Source organism: Gallus gallus, chromosome 3 (assembly GCF_016699485.2).
Source record: "Gallus gallus isolate bGalGal1 chromosome 3, bGalGal1.mat.broiler.GRCg7b, whole genome shotgun sequence".
Taxonomy (NCBI): Eukaryota; Metazoa; Chordata; class Aves; order Galliformes; family Phasianidae; genus Gallus; species Gallus gallus.
In genome coordinates this window covers 29,567,241-29,582,804 of record NC_052534.1, presented here as the reverse complement: position 1 = coordinate 29,582,804, position 15,564 = coordinate 29,567,241, and the positions used below count along the sequence as shown (strand labels likewise).

General features: G+C 44.1%; 1 long non-coding RNA gene across 1 annotated transcript in view; it reads right to left on the bottom strand.

Annotated features, from left to right (window-relative positions):
- Positions 1–5,463: 5,463 nt before the first annotated feature.
- LOC121110313 overlaps positions 5,464–15,564 on the bottom strand; it is a 92,063-nt gene continuing 81,962 nt past the window's right edge. Inside the window, exons 4-5 of the long non-coding RNA XR_005858251.2 lie at positions 8,354–8,458; positions 5,464–8,054 (exon numbers count right to left, since the gene is read on the bottom strand). This is a non-coding gene — a long non-coding RNA (uncharacterized LOC121110313). The remainder of the gene's footprint in view (positions 8,055–8,353; positions 8,459–15,564) is intronic.

Here is a 15,564-nt window from a genome sequence, read left to right as displayed (position 1 = left end):
TGATGGCAATTTCTGCTTGGGAAAGATTCAGGGCTGAACAGCAGAGAAACGGGACTGTCAGTGGCAAGGATGTATCTGCAGAAAGGTCTATAGGTCACAGCATGGAGTAGAAGGAACTGGTACACTGCCTGAGATTGCCCCAGGTCAAGAATGACAGGGAAGACACCTGGTAACGTTGAAGGACAACTGTGTGGAGGTTGCAATGTGCAGAACTGTGACAGAAGCATTAAGAGTAGTATCAGAGGAGAACAAATAGGAAGGTGTAGGTATGGACACACACAGCACTATAACAGATGTTGATGGTATCAAGAAGAGTGGGTCACCAGGATCACAATGCATCTACATGTTGTTCTCAAGATGCCCAGAAGAACACTAGAAAAATAAAGAAAACCTAAAACAGGGCATAAGATTTTGTTTGTTTGTTTTGGTCTGCCCTGGTGTCACTGTAGATGCTGAAATACCATTAACCTCTCTGTACCATGCAGAACTTGAGATATTCCTTCTCCCTTCATTTTGCTCTGTCAAAAGGAGGTTCCCAGAAATGTTATTATTTTCACAAGGAAGCCAAAACACTGGGAGAGCAACAAGAATGTTTGTCTATGAAACTCAATGAGCCATGCAGCCAGGGTCTTTTGAGAAGGCCAAAGAGAAACAGAGAGTTTTATTGGCTGATTCTCTCAATTTCAGAGATCAAGAAAAAAAAAAAAAAGGAGGCCGAAGATCAGGGTGGGGAGTGGTGAAGCTTTTTTGTTGATCAGACCAGTTTGGGAAGACTGACAGAGGACTCTTCAGTGAAGCAAGATTTAGACACTGTTGGAGGAGAACCAGAAGAGCTGAGTGTTTTTTTAGCACGCAGAATGGAAGTACCACTCATGAGTAGAAGGTGGAAAAGCTGAGCTGGTTCTGTGATACCTTGCCTCAAGAATTTTGAGGGCACTGTCTCTGAATGATGGGCTTAAGATTTGGGGGTACCAATCTTAAGAGACATTGTGATGAAATCACTGAGAGTCAGATGAGGATCTTTAACATCTTCTGTAGTATGTGTGAGCCAGGAGGGCTTGCGGTGCAAATGTCACCATCCTGTCTTGGGCCATCTGGCCCTGGAGCCAGATGTTCCCATCAGCAGTCCTGCTGCTGGCAAGACAAGAGAACTGCACAGTACTTGGCATGTTATTACTTTCTCCCTTACGCTGTGTATAATTGATGGTTGTGCTGCTAAAGAAAGACAAATACGATAAATAATCATGTAAAATAAATCTACAGAGATGGATATTCTACCATAAACCATATGTCTCTGTCCAACTACATAGTCATCCCTGAAAACAGCTGGATAATAAAAAGCAAGATTTCCTACATTTTCAGTAATGTTTTCTGACCACCTGAAATTTCAAGTCTTGAGAGATTGGCCAGCAATTTCAGCCCTGGAGGCCTGACAGAAAATTCTCATGTCACACCTTCTGGGACCTTTTGCTATGAGGAGACCACTGCTGTCGGCCAGCTTTTGCCTGGCACCAGAACCGCCTCCTCCTGCTGGTGAAGAATCTGTACCTCCAAAAGAAGACAATATTCACTGCAATCTTTACAATCATAAAGCTAAATGTATTTGCCCTTAGCAATAGCTGTGTGAGGAAGGAAAACTTACTTGGAGAATACGCATGTAAACAGAGGAAAATATAGAATAGTAGTGCCAGCAAAGGGTTAAATCCCCAATTTCCCAGAAGCCCTGATGACAGTCAACCCATTAAATTCCTTTCTCACTCACTAATGAGGACATCTTATGAGCAACAGTTTCTGGACACCCATCTACAAAACTCCTCTCATGGCTAGATACATCACTTTAGGTATTCCTTTGCAGATCTGCCTCTAATTCCCACAGAAGCACCTGCATTCTGTCTCTTACTACAGCTAATTATTCACTTCAATTAGCATGCATACAGGGAGGACTCATTAGAAGTCTTTCTGCTCTAACAACATTCTGACCATCATCTTTCACCCCAAAGTCTTCCCCAACAGCTGCCGTTGCCAAGCTTTCAGACTTTGTCGGCTCCCTGAATACCTTGATTTATATATTCTGCAGCAAATCCTTTCAGGATGAAAGCTGAAAGCGCTTAGCAAAGCAAGGACCAAGATCAATGAAATCTAGTGTTTGGTACTCCCAGGTGAGCAGCAAGACATGAGTAAACAAAATATGCTCCAACTTAGAAGCAGTGCTGTCTCTTTACCTGCAACCAGGGAGACGTGAGGAGTGGACAGTTAATTAATTAGTGCCAAACAGGAATGATTTCTGAAACTCAAATTATTTTGAATCTTACAAATCCAAAATCCAAGGTTATTGTGTTATAGTAATTATTGCTCTGTCACACAAAGCTCTGTAGGCAACCTATGCAGATGGAAATAAAGGACTCATTTTCTCTTCTACCTAAGCAGGCAGAGTAAATAGTCCTTCCCCCCTTGGAGCTCTGGTTCTTGGGCCTTGCAAACTGGGAAGATTACTTTTTACTAGTAGCTACAGAGGTAGGACAGGTTTTCAGTTGAATTTCTGCCTCAGTGGGTTCATAGAAATGAAGCATTAAAAAAGAGAGAAGCATGTGCAACTCCTCCTTCCGTGTCTTATCATCTTCTTCTAGCTGCTAAGCAGAGCTGAAGGATTTGTTCCCCTACCTATCTTTCCCACACTGTTTTTCATAGTGGGCAGAGAAGAGTCTAAATGATCCAGATGGCTGAAAATCTTGTGGCATCAGCATGGTATGGCTGTTTCTGTTCATGCTAATAGCCCAAAATGAGCAGCAGCAGCAGCAACATGCCATTGTGAGCTTCGCTCTGGTCCCCTTAGTGTCAATCAACTGAAAAAAATGAACTGACATACCTGATGTCAAGTAGAGTCCAAGGCCTTTCTGGTCCAAATGTCCAACTGTTACTAAGACTGCTTTGGCTCCCTCAGTGGTAGCAACAGGAAGTGATGAGGCTCATCCACACAGCTGCCAGCATTGTTAATGTGTTGGTTAAAAAAGCTGGATGTGACTATACAGGATATTTGTGTGTTACATGTAGCAATGGAACTTATGAAGCCTGTTGTTATGTTTTGAGACCATTTGGCTACCAGGTCCCGTCAGCTCAGCTCTCTACAACAGTGGTAGCCAGCAGGTCAGTGTCACATAGCCTTGTTCTGCACTGTGTGGTTTTGGAGCAGCATTAAAGGTAACTAACATCTGGCTGTCAAAATGGTCTCTGTCTGTTAGCCAAAGCAGTGGATGAATGCACAGTACCCTATTCACATGAGTTTTTGGTTGGAAGGCCTCTCAGTCTGTCCTTGTGCAAGTCCTTCTACATACTCAGTTTCCTCAGGCCCTGCCTCCTTTCTGTCTTATTCATTCCTTTTGTTACAGACGGAATTTGTTAGAATTAGCTGCCTCTGCTAGGATGAGAAATCAGCTACATTTTATGTCTGCACAATAACCTGATTATTTCCATTCTCACGTCAAGTAAATGCGGATGCTTGGTGCAAGTGCACCTGCAACTGAAACCCATCACCAGAGCCCTGGAGCCCTCCGCTCCCCATTGTCCTCCTTGCAAGACGGGTATTTGCCAGCATACATTTGCATGTATGTCATGTGTCACCTCTACAGCCCTTTCTGTAACGAAGTGTATAAGCGTGTGTGTTGAGCCAGGCCAGTGTTTGAATTGTTCATCTTACAGCTGAAAGCGTGCTCCTTTTAAAAACATTATTGGCAAGTATATTAATAGTTCAAAAGGTACATTTGTTGGAAATGGATTCCAAGGTGCTCCTGAGAAGCTGAGCTCAGCTTGTATTAAGTGACAGGGCCTAAATCTCAGTTTCCGTGTTTTTCCACAGATACGTTTTAACACTAAGCATGAATATGCCTTGGTCTGGCATCCCAGGAAAGCAGATGGGTTTTCCTGGCATTGGGTTCCCTGGGCTTTTGGCTGTTGGAGGCTACTGCATCCTGTTGTGAAGGGAATATATTTTCCAGTGCCCTAACAAGATTCTATCTATTTCCAAATATAATGTTTCCCTGCTAATTCTCAGGCACGAGGAAATGCCAGGCATGGCTCAGCCTAACACCGCTTTACTACAGTGCACATATGAAAATAGCCTGATTTCTGCATTAAGTTTCCAAGCCAGGAATTAATTGAGCCAAAAACAAATAAATAATTCCTTGTTTATTCCTCAGTTAAGCTTCTCTTCTGTTGTCAGGCCACAACAGGTCAAGGAGGAGAACTGCTCTCTGTGCAGTTCTCAAATAAAACATTTCTCATTATTACAGAAAATTAATTAATAGCAGCACTCCAGAGTGAGAAAAGGATTTATCCCTCTTCTCTGTAATTTGCACCAGTTTTTAGTAATCTCTGCCCTTAACTAGGAGTGACTGCAGTCTCCCTGTGACTCTTCAAATCAGTGGAAAAGTTCAAGCCAGAAAGTACAGAGAGATGCAGATCTTCCTTAGAGCTTTCTCCCATCTGAGACATCAGGGAGGTTCCCCCACTGGGAAGCAGTAGAGGTCATGCTTAGCTTTACGTGCACATCCAGGGGCAACATGGCTGGAAGCACTGAAATTGTGAGCAAAATCCATATAGGTTTTCATGTGAAAGAACCTGGGAAATGGTGTTCAACAGAAAATCATTGCCTCAGTAAATCCATGGGATCCGAACCACAGCCTCCTTCTAAACAGCCTCTCCATCCTGAAAAGCCACAGCCAGAGGCAGCAGGAATGGCTGGTACCTGCAACCCAATGCGTTTGCTTCCTTTGTAGGTGTTTTTGAAAAGCTCATTGGGTTGTGATTCTGTTTCTGGTCACCAAACAGTTTGCTTCTGGCTTTATATCTCAAGCAGAAGCAAGTCAAGCTAGAAGGGAGCCCATACGGACACAGCAAGGGTCATTTACAAGCTGTCTCTCCCTGCAAGGGGTTAGTAGGGGTGCTCCTCTCCTTACCTGAGACAAGGGACTGCACTTGGACTCTGCTCCATTCTGCCAGCCCTCCCCTACAGTTGTGTGCCTACAGTTGTGGCTATGCCTTTACTTTAAAATTTCACATTTCTCTTCTGCTTTTAGTTTTAATGCTGTTTGATGAGCAACGGGCCCCTTTCAGAGTTGTGTTAAGCACCACTGAAATAATTTTCTGGTAGAGTCCTGATTCTCTTGATGTAAGACATAATTTTCCTCCAGCTTTGAGATGAATAACCTCTGGAGAAGAACAAAGTGGATGTTTTAGTGGTGTCCAGTAAAATTTTGCAGAAGTATAGGGCAAAAAGCAAAGTGAAAACCTTCACTAATTGGAAGTGTTAGGGAGATTTAAAGAGTAGGACTATAAGAAAGCAGGCAGAAATTTGGCCAGAAAACCCAGTTTAGATCCTCACTCTCTCTAGCAAATGATTTTTTTCCATGTGTCCTAAACAAGTTGCCAGAATATCAACATTATTACCATTTCTATATAACGTAGCATCCTTGATTCAAGTACATAGGTATTACTTGCCTCTCATGACCTATTGCCATTGTTAAAGACCCCAGGCACTTTGCATTTTGCCAGCCACTTGGAATATATATACTAGCTATAAAATGATACTTAAAGAGTTCCTGCACTTTGTACGAATGGCTATTTATGACCTGCCATCAATGTTGTACTACAGAGAGGAACGGGGGGAGGGGGAGGGATTGATGGAGCACTGAGCCTAATCCATCAGTCACTTTGCTACAAACTCTAAACAGATTTTAATTGTAAGGCCAGATTTACTCCAGCCATCTGTATAGCATACATGTCTCTCCACTGAAATAGAGGAATACTTTATTCAGAATGCTCTTTTGCAATGTATATATTGTATCAATGTCAATAAAATATTCGTCACAGCAAAAATGTACGCCTGTCTGCTGCATAACAGAGAGCCCCAGTGGAAGGCAACACTCCCAGATTTAATGCTGACTAAACTTCTCAGTTTCACGGGAAATTAATGGGGCTAGGGAAGAGCCTTGCAATTAGAGAAACAGGGCTACAAATTCTTGCCTTGCTGTTGGCTTTCTTTATTGGAAAGATCTCAGTTCTCTGAGCAGGACTTGGCTGACAGCTGGAATTGCTGGGAGCTTTTATTTCTCCTCAGAGCAAGAAAAATAAAGCCAGTGGCATTACAAGCATGCCTAAGCCTCTGTCCCTCACTCTGACAGTGCACTGCAGGTTGTTCCCCACCCAGAGAAGTGGATTTACACCCCACAACTCCTTTAAACCATGGCATCACTGCTGAGACTGCCAACATGGGATCCAATTAGGTGGTGCCGCAAAGATGTTGATGCCTATGGTCTGAGATCTATCAGCTCATCTCAAATATCCCCTGGACAGCCACGAAGTGATAGCAGCTTTTAATCACTGCTGAGCTTGACTCCATTCAGACCATTTCCTTGAGCTATCCAGTCCTTTTGTCCGTCTCACTTCCTGGGTGATTAAAACACTGTTTGCTGCAAGGAAACACTTTCTTTAAATGCTGTTCCATTCCTCAAATCTAGCTATAACTGAATTGCTATTGAAGATCTTATTTTTTTTTATGTGACTTCCACCTAAAATACCCCTCTCATGGTAGGCCCAGCCAGTTCCCATGGATCTGCAACCAGTAGGCCCAGTTACCATACTGCAGACCTGGTACCCAGCCCAGCTACAGCACAGCTCTCTCCAACTCTTAGAGGGAACCTAATTCATAGTCACAGAATCACAGAACAGTCAGAAGGGACTATAACAATCATCTAGTTCAATCCCTCCTGCCGTAGACAAGGACACCTTCCACTAGATCAGGTTGCTCAACGCCTCATTACACCTGGCCTTGAACACCTCCAGGGACCAGGCATCTACAGCTTTTCTGGGCGGCCTGTGCCACTGCTTCACCACTTTCACAGGGGAGAATTTCTTGTGAATATCTATGTAATTCCACCATCCTCTCTGCCACTCTCAGATCTGTTTTAAACAAGGTAGAAAAGCTTTTATTTGCAATTCCTGAGGTGCTTGCTAGTAAAATGTAGCTCAGACTAAAGTGTCTAGTTTGAGAGCTTGTTTGCTCAGAAGAGTTCTGTCTCTGGGATCCCAAGGAGCCTGATCCTGCATACCTAGTATGCGCAGATGTCATCACTTTTCTCTGTGAATGTTCAAGCACTACCAAATCCCATTGCTTCCGCATTTACATTTTTCTCCCATGATTTTATGGATGCCACTTGCTTATCTGTTGGGACTTTCAGTTAATCACACAGCTGATGGCACAAGACTTTAGTCTAGTGGTCAGTAGTAGTTGACTTGAATGGATGCTGGCATGCTAAACATTGCATATTTTGTTTTACAGAGGATACCTCAACTGCATATTCTTGCAAAGATTTTCAGAATCTTACTTGCTTTTCACTTCCTGCTGTTTGCTTGTTCCTTGACATTTCTCTCTGTTGGACAATGAAAACAGATGCATGGCTTTCACTTCAGTTTCTAGGCAAGTCTACTTCCTAAATTTTGTGCACTAGCAGAGTAACGTGTGTCGCAAGGCCCAAAAGAGGGTTTTTTTTCCTTGTTTTTAAGAATATTTCTTTCACAGATTTTTCTTTTTTCTTAGATGAATTGCTGTGTAATGATTTTATTGGCCTGTGACATCTTGTGGGCAGGGTTATTTCCAGAAAAAGCTGTACTGGGGTTCAGCGTTGGTGCTTTCCTTAAAATGGTAGCCCCTGGGCAATAGTTACACGAATCTGAAACACTCATCAGCAGGCTTCCTGTGTGCGTAAGAGAAGAGCAGGTATTGACAGCCTCCTATCTCTATTTCTGGCCAGCCCTGCTAGGTGTCAGGGAAGCTAGCTCTCCAATCGCCAGATGAACCAAGACGTCTGCACTGTGTGACTCAGAGAGGTGTGCCAAAAGAAGAAAACAGTAGGTCAGCATTGGTCCTTCGGCACTGACCTGGTGATGTTTGCTGCTCAGGCATCAGCCTCATCTCCTGGGTGATATCGAACAGTCCAGGAATGATTCCAGACTCCTCAGGCTTTGCTCTCTCTGGGCTGGTGGTGCATTTCTCCCTTCTCCTGTAAGTGGTGAAGTGAGACACAGAGTGCATGCATGTGAAGTTGAGAAGGGATCCCGGTGAGGCAGGCAACAGTTTGGCAGTTAAATTTACCATCAGAAACACTCTAATGTATTCTAGAGGCATCTTAAATGCACTGCATTAAACATGACTGGTAATACAAAAAACAAAGTGGAGATATGCCTTTGATTTCACTGCTTGTGTTCTATTGCTCCACCATGTGCTCTGTAAACCATGTTAGCATTTACATTCAGGCTAAGGCATTAGGTGATAGTGCAGTTCAGTGGGCAATGCTTTTACCTCTAGGCAAGAAGGTCAGCAGTTCAGATTCTCCTTCAGGCTCACACCTCCTGGTAGGGCAGAAGCAGAGGGCTTGGAGGGATATGTTGATTTTTGGACCAAGCACTAAATGCAGAACAATGTGAGATGCAACAGGGTGAAAATGAGGATGCACATCACTCATCTCAGAAACATTATAGCATGGTATGTACATCTGACACATAACAAAACTTATTAAAATGACAGTACAAAGTCAAGTACTGAAAAATTAGGAAACCACGGGCATCTTCAGGCAACCATTTATTTGCTCCCATATGCATTAACTACGTGGCTGCAGTGTTTCCCCTGCAGGGCCCTGCTTTATTCATTGCACAAGGTAGGCAGCACTAATTTAATATATAGTATGCATTTCCACTCTCCATGGTGCTTGTTCTGCTGCCTGTCTGGTTGGGTTTCTTGCCTCCTCTGCCCCTCTCCCCCTTTGCTGGTGCCTGTGCTCCCAGCCACTCTCCCTGTCTCCTGCTGGCTCCTTTCCTCGGACTCACCTCCAAGTTGTGTTTCCACTTCCCATCAGCACCTCCAAGCGCCCTGTCCTGTTAGTCTCAGCTTCCCTACATCCATCTTGTCCCCTCTCTTCTAGTCACCCCACTAATCTCCCCGGTCCTTGACACACACCCAAGGTGTCAATGTCCCCATAAGGTCCCACCATTACCTCTCTGTGCACCTAATCTCAGGACTGAGGACCCAGCCAGCCATGATCAAGCCCAGAGGAAGAGATGGAGGGAAGGACTGAGGAATCAGAAATAGGTCCAGCGGATGGGGATTAAGAATGTGACATGGAAAGATGTCCTTTAGGGGGTTTGCATGTTATCATGGCACTGGGACTCTGTGATGCAGGCAGATGCCCAGTTCTCATCAGCCTCTGAAGGCTGAAAACACCCAGGGGATTTGTCAGCTGATGTCCCTCCTGCAGGCTGTGAGGCAGGGCCCCATCTGATCCTACAGAGGTGTCCATCTGAGCTCATCATCTGATGAGCTTTTGTAGTCAAGGCAGAGAAATCAGCAGTCCTGGGGCATGATTCATCCTAAACAGACACTTAATATAGGTCAGCTGAATCGTTCCTCATGACTGCCACTGACTGTAAATGGAAATAGAGAATATGAAGCTATGCAAGATGAATGTCACAGTGGTGGCCAGGAGAGGGAGATCACACCATCATCAAGATGCTGCTCCTTTATCTCCACAGTCCATGTCTCATTCCCGCATCCCCCTTCTCTCACTCAAGCCATTTTCCAAGCCAAGAGTCTTTGCTCACCATATCCCAGACTTCACTCTTTCACCCTTCTCCACCTCCCAGTCCATTTCCTTCTCTCTCTTGCTCTCACCAGGTCCCAGGTAAAGCTTCAATCCCTGTCAGGGTTCTACGCAAATCTGCTCCCCCAGCATCAGTGAAAAGCTGGTTCCACACAGCTACAGCCTGCAATCTTCCTTGTCCAGGAAATTCTGCCCAGCTGAGGGCATCAAACATGCCCAAGACAGGCAGACTGTTGGGGGGACACCACTTCTACAATCAAAGTGATTTCTAATAGGCATGTGCAAATTGTTGTTTTTGGAGGACAGTTTCAGGCCAGGTTCATGAGGAGACATACGATGTATTCCTAACTCAGAAATTATTCAAGTGCTCAATTTCAAGTCCTATTTTCACAGCACATAGGATACGCAATGTTTGTAGTAAAAGGTCACCTTCATTTTTAACGTGGACAAAGGTGCTTTTTTCTTTCTGGCTTCATTCTTGAAAACTGCTACATCGTTTTGGTTGAAACAGACACAAATGCACATACTCCCAAAAGAAAGACTGATCAATCATGAAAAATTTATTGCCCAGGAAAAGTCTTACATAACTAAAACGAAGATCCTATGATTGGAAATGCTGGACAATGTTAACTGTAGGTGAGGCTAACAACCTGCAGATTAAGATACAACAGGGTCAGAAATTGATGTATCAAAGAAAAGATGCTAGAATAAATAGATTACATTAAAGTGTTGTAAATCACCAGCCTCTGATGGCCTGGGTTAAAAAATTCTGAAGATGCTTAAGAAAGAAACTTTGACAGAAAATACATAATCTCTTGATAAAATTAGACATCTGCAAGATAGCAAATACCAAGCGTATCATTTTCAGAGGTGCTAGGGCTAGTCACCCCAGGAAATACAAATCAATACACATTCCTCTGATAACCAAGTTTTCTAACGAAAATTTAAAACATAATTGCAGCATCACTGATTGAGATAATGTAACAGGCAATTTTTCAACACAGCAAAATCATGTTTCATTGGTCTATTGGACTTGTTTGGATAAAGAGGCAGTAGAGAATTGGTTGCTATAGGTTACTGGATTCCTACACAACTTTTGACAAAGTCTGCCTGAAGATAGAAATGCATAAACTAAGTAGCCAGAGGCAAAGCAACATCATAAATTAGAGCAAAAGAAAACGAAGAGGAACAAATGACCTATTTTCATTACAGTAAAGCACCGTTAGTGAGTTACAACAAGATTTAGTACTGAGAGATCATATTATTTAATATAGTCATCAGCGATCTTGAAACAGAAACAAGCAGTGCAACAGCAAAATGGGCCAGTGAAGTCCATTTACTTAGCAAAGCTCTTGTGAGGTGGGGGGGTGTGATCTGGGTGTCTGGGCCACTCAGACCTCCAGTGGGGCCACCACCAGCAGCAGGTTGGAGTTTCGGCCTACAAGTCCTACTGAAGTCTACACTGCTTTCCCAAGCCTGCAGCTGCTATGTTGCATTTTTTTTTTTCACTGTAATCCAAAGCATAGCTGGTCTTCAGGCAAAAGCTTCCTTAAAATCACTGGTATTTTCTTAAGAAGTGCAGCCCCTGAACCCACTGCTCCACACCAGTATAGCTGGCTCCTGAGGCCAGTGTCTGTTGTGGATGGTTCCCTAGTGGGAAGCCACTGTGCACAACTCTTACTGGACTCGCTCTGTCTGGAAACCTTTGCTTCAACTCTGTAGAACTTCCACCACATTTTAAATAGCATAGCATCATGTTTATTTATAGTATTATAAAAATTAAAATAGTCCTTTTACTACAACCAGTGCACTCTATTGGGGATCAAGCCAGTCCAGATCCTTTGTCCTGGCCCTTTTCAATATGAGGCTCCTTAACTGCCTGCAGGGTAGCCAAGTTGAAGTCAATTGCTCTGGAGGATGACTGCTTTAGTGTCTCACATATCTCTGCTTTTAACTCTTTGCTTAAAGTTGCAGAGGACAAGGCACCTCGAATCCCAGCAGCTGGGCATGCATCCATACATCACAGTTCCCATGCTCTTGGGCCTGACTCCGCTGTTTGCTGTGGCACAAATCACCCAGACTGTGCACGCAGCAGGTAATAAACACGCTCAGCACTCCCAGGTATGCATCGCTGCTGAGTGTGAGGAGCATCTTGTGAGATGTTGTTTCCCTTCTCTGTTAGGATCACAGAATCATAAAGATTGGGAAAGGCCACTAAGATCATCTAGTCCAACTGTCAAACCATCACCAGCATCCTCTCTGCCCTGCTAAGTGGGAACTGCAACACCCAGCAACTTTCAAAAGCTCTCCACTCACAGCAGCTCCCCACAGCGCGGTGAAGAGAGTTGGAGGACAAAAAGGAGTGAAATAAACTCATCAGAAAGCAGCGTCAGAAACGGGAAATGTTTCCAAGCGCTCACCTGCAACACACCGTTCACAATGGTCAAGTTGGTTAAGAGTCTGTAGTTCTGTGAAAAGGTTTGGAGAGCACTCTGCAAAAAGCTGGGCAGCTCTTAGCTTGGTCCCTGAAGTATGGCAGCAATATGTTTTGCAACCATTTATCTATGACAGTGCCAGCCACTGGGTCACTGCTGCCCTTGCTCTCAGATGGGGCTGCATGCTGAAGAGGTGCTGCTTTCTCCCTTCTGTGCAGTCCCTTCCTTCTTTGCACACAGTGACAAAGGCAGTGACTGAGGCTCAACTGGGGATCTTGATAACGTCTGCTCATAATCATAATCCAGGAGTTGGACTTGATGATCTTTATGAGTCCCTTCCAAATCACGATATTCTATGATTCTATGATCAACTGTACAAAACACTGCAACTACAACCACCTCCTTTCCCCTCTTCAAATCTTCTTACCATATAAACCACCAGTTTTTCCTTCTGTATGTATACTCTGTCTGGACACTCAGACTCCCACTTGGAAATTTTTATTTTTCCTATAAGATTCCCACAGTGGTCCTTCCCATACACCACCCTTTTAAGAAGAAAACATCATATTGGGTTGTTTTTTTGTTTTTTGTTTTTTTTTACTTTCTGCTAAATAGAAGAAAAAAAAGAAAAAAAAGAAAGAAAAAGATTTGCTGTTCCTCCTTTTATTAAGGGTGGGCTCTGCCAATGAATAAATGTGAGATGCAGTGAAAGCCACCCTACAGGGCTCCTAAAGAAGAGCAAATCCACAGTGAGGATGAATCAGGTCACACTGAGTTGAATTCCAGTGAAGCTCCTTGCCCTCCCCTTCATCTTTTCACCTCCACATCTCCAGATGCACAGAAGAGGGGCAGCGCATCATCAAAGGTCAAATGCTGTGTTGGCTTGCTGGAGTGGTGGAGCTTGGCATCTGACTTGTGGTGCAAGGTCATTTTCCCTAGTGCTCGGGGCTCAATGACACGGAGTTCCAAGAATGTCACCTCAGAAACGAGATGGATACTTGGGGTCTGAGTTAGATGACAGCTGTCTAACAATGAAAAGAAGTGTAAGAGGATGATTGTGCAGATTTGGTGGAAAGGGACCAGCTCCTTGATTAATAACATCACACAAGGGCTGGAAAGAGAGCTTTCCCCTCCTGTCCTCCTATCTGACTGCTTCAGAGATGAGGGAAGCATTTTCTGGTGCTCTGCTGGCAGAATAGCATTCCTTGCAGCAAGGAGATAATGGTCAAAAGCAGGGCAGCTCTAGAGTACAATGCACACAGGTCTCCCTGGAGCAATGTGCAGAGGGCACCGGCCTGAATGTGCACAGCAGAAAAAAACTCAGCTGCCTAAGAGACAGTACAAAGAAAGTAATGAAGCTTGTATATTTGTGCAACATATTTTGTGCAAGAGAGGATATTTCTGTGACTTTGTGCCTTCTGTAAATTTGTTGAGGTACAGGAGAGGAGATGCATAGCTGAAGATTTTGCTAGGTAACCTTCCACTGGAGTTTGCAGGTAAGGGGAGGAGGTGACAGGGAATGCTGCAGTTCTCCATGCTACAGCTTTCCATGCTGACCTGTTCATCTGCAGTGATGTGGGTCATGCAGCTCACAGAGCACACCGGGCTATCTGCAGTCCCCTTAGAGCAAAATGTGAGGAGAGCATCTGCTCCCTCCTGCACTTGACCTGGAGTGCTGCTGTGTCTGGTCATCAGCATACATGCCTGCGTGTGGTTTTATTCCCTGCATCAATCATCCCTGGGGAAGGCAGGCATTTGAAAAAAGATTCCCTGACCCCAGACAGCCAAATGGGGCCACCCAAGCCCACACCTCAGCCTGGGAAAAGGGTGCTCAAAAGGTGAGAAAATGCCTCAGCAACTCATGGGAAAGCACAGAGTGGAGGAGAAGAAACCAGGGACAACAGAGAGAGCGATCCCTCCCCTCAGTGGTTAATTAAAGTTCTTTGAATCCACTTAGTTGGGCTTACTTTTTGCAGGGGGGTGCTTTTAAATTAATGCATTTGATGACACAAGTAATTGGGATTATTAGAAACTGAGAGCAATTCCTACAGATTTTTTTTTCCATGCTTTCCATTGAAAATAATGAGAACCAAATATATATATATATATATTTTAGATCTTTCTACATTAAGTTTATCTGTTTGTGGGGAAACCCAAAAGCAGACTGCACGCAGCACAGATGCTGGGGCTGCACACACGGTCAGGTAAGGATCACGAGCAGCAACAGAGTGATTTTCTTGACGGTGTCCTGAATCCAGAATAGCAACCTCAGGCATCTCTGTAAAGCAGCAGTGCCTCTTTTCTTTCAGGGGTCAGGCTGTCTCTTCATCCTGCTCTAAGTAATACCGCAGGGGAACTAGAATAAAGTTCCCAGATAGGCTCTGTCAGGCTGTCTTCCCTCCAGCTCAGCTGAGACTTTCAGCCCCACTCTTTAGCCATATACAGCAGTCTTAGCTGAGCAAAATGTTCCGAATGAGAAAATGGGAGGAGGTTTATCCCTTTTCAAACCATTTTGTCAATTGTTTTCTCTACTGGACTTTTCCTTCAATAGGAATTGTTTCAATTTGTACCTCTAGGGATGGTCTACGCATAATTTTTCATATCGACTTAACTATATTAGCTTCAAAGCCAATGTAATTACAGTAGTATTCCCTTCTCCTCCACAGTCACACTTTAACTGATATAAAGGGACTCTTAATGGCACCGTTTACATGAAAATGAACTGCATTAATTCTTCCAACTCTGCACACCTGTATTACCATCTGGACAGCTGCAATATCGCCAGAGGATGGACAGGGGATGAAATACTGAGACCCTTTTGACAAAGTTAAATGGATCCAAACGTAAGCAGGCAATACTAACAAGACAGAATATCTTACACTCTGGTGTAAGTTATGTGTAGTGGAATGGACTGAGAATCAGCATCTATGGATTTGAGGAGAAGACTGGTGAGTTGGAGCTTGATGATCTTTTAAGGTCCCTTTCAGCCATTCTATGATTTCTAGAAAAGTTTGGTTTGTGACACTGCAATGACAAAGCCCCAAAACTGCAAGTTACAGCTTCTGGTCTTGCACTAGGATCAGAATCTCTGCTCCTGACAGCAGAGGAAAATGTGAGAGGTGCTGCATTTGACTGTTTAGTCCTACAGACAGCCCCTTCAAGTCTCACACCTCCTTGTTTTGATGCTGAAGTTGACAGCCATCCCTCCATCCTCTCTGTCCTGCTTTTCCATCTCCCAGACTCCAGGTCTTCTTATGCAGCAATGAGCTGCACCTCTGAGCCACCACAGCCATTTTCCCTGCACAGACGCCAAACAAAGTGCAACATCATTTCATATTTGTCACTTCCCAGGCTCCTTCCCAGTCTCCCTGATTTGTGATTTCTATTTCAGGAGCTCTGCAAAGGCGCTCTACTGATTAATCCTCCCTCTATGAACTAAAAGTAGCTGTAATCCCAGGGCATGGGGGAGGGACCCTTAAACA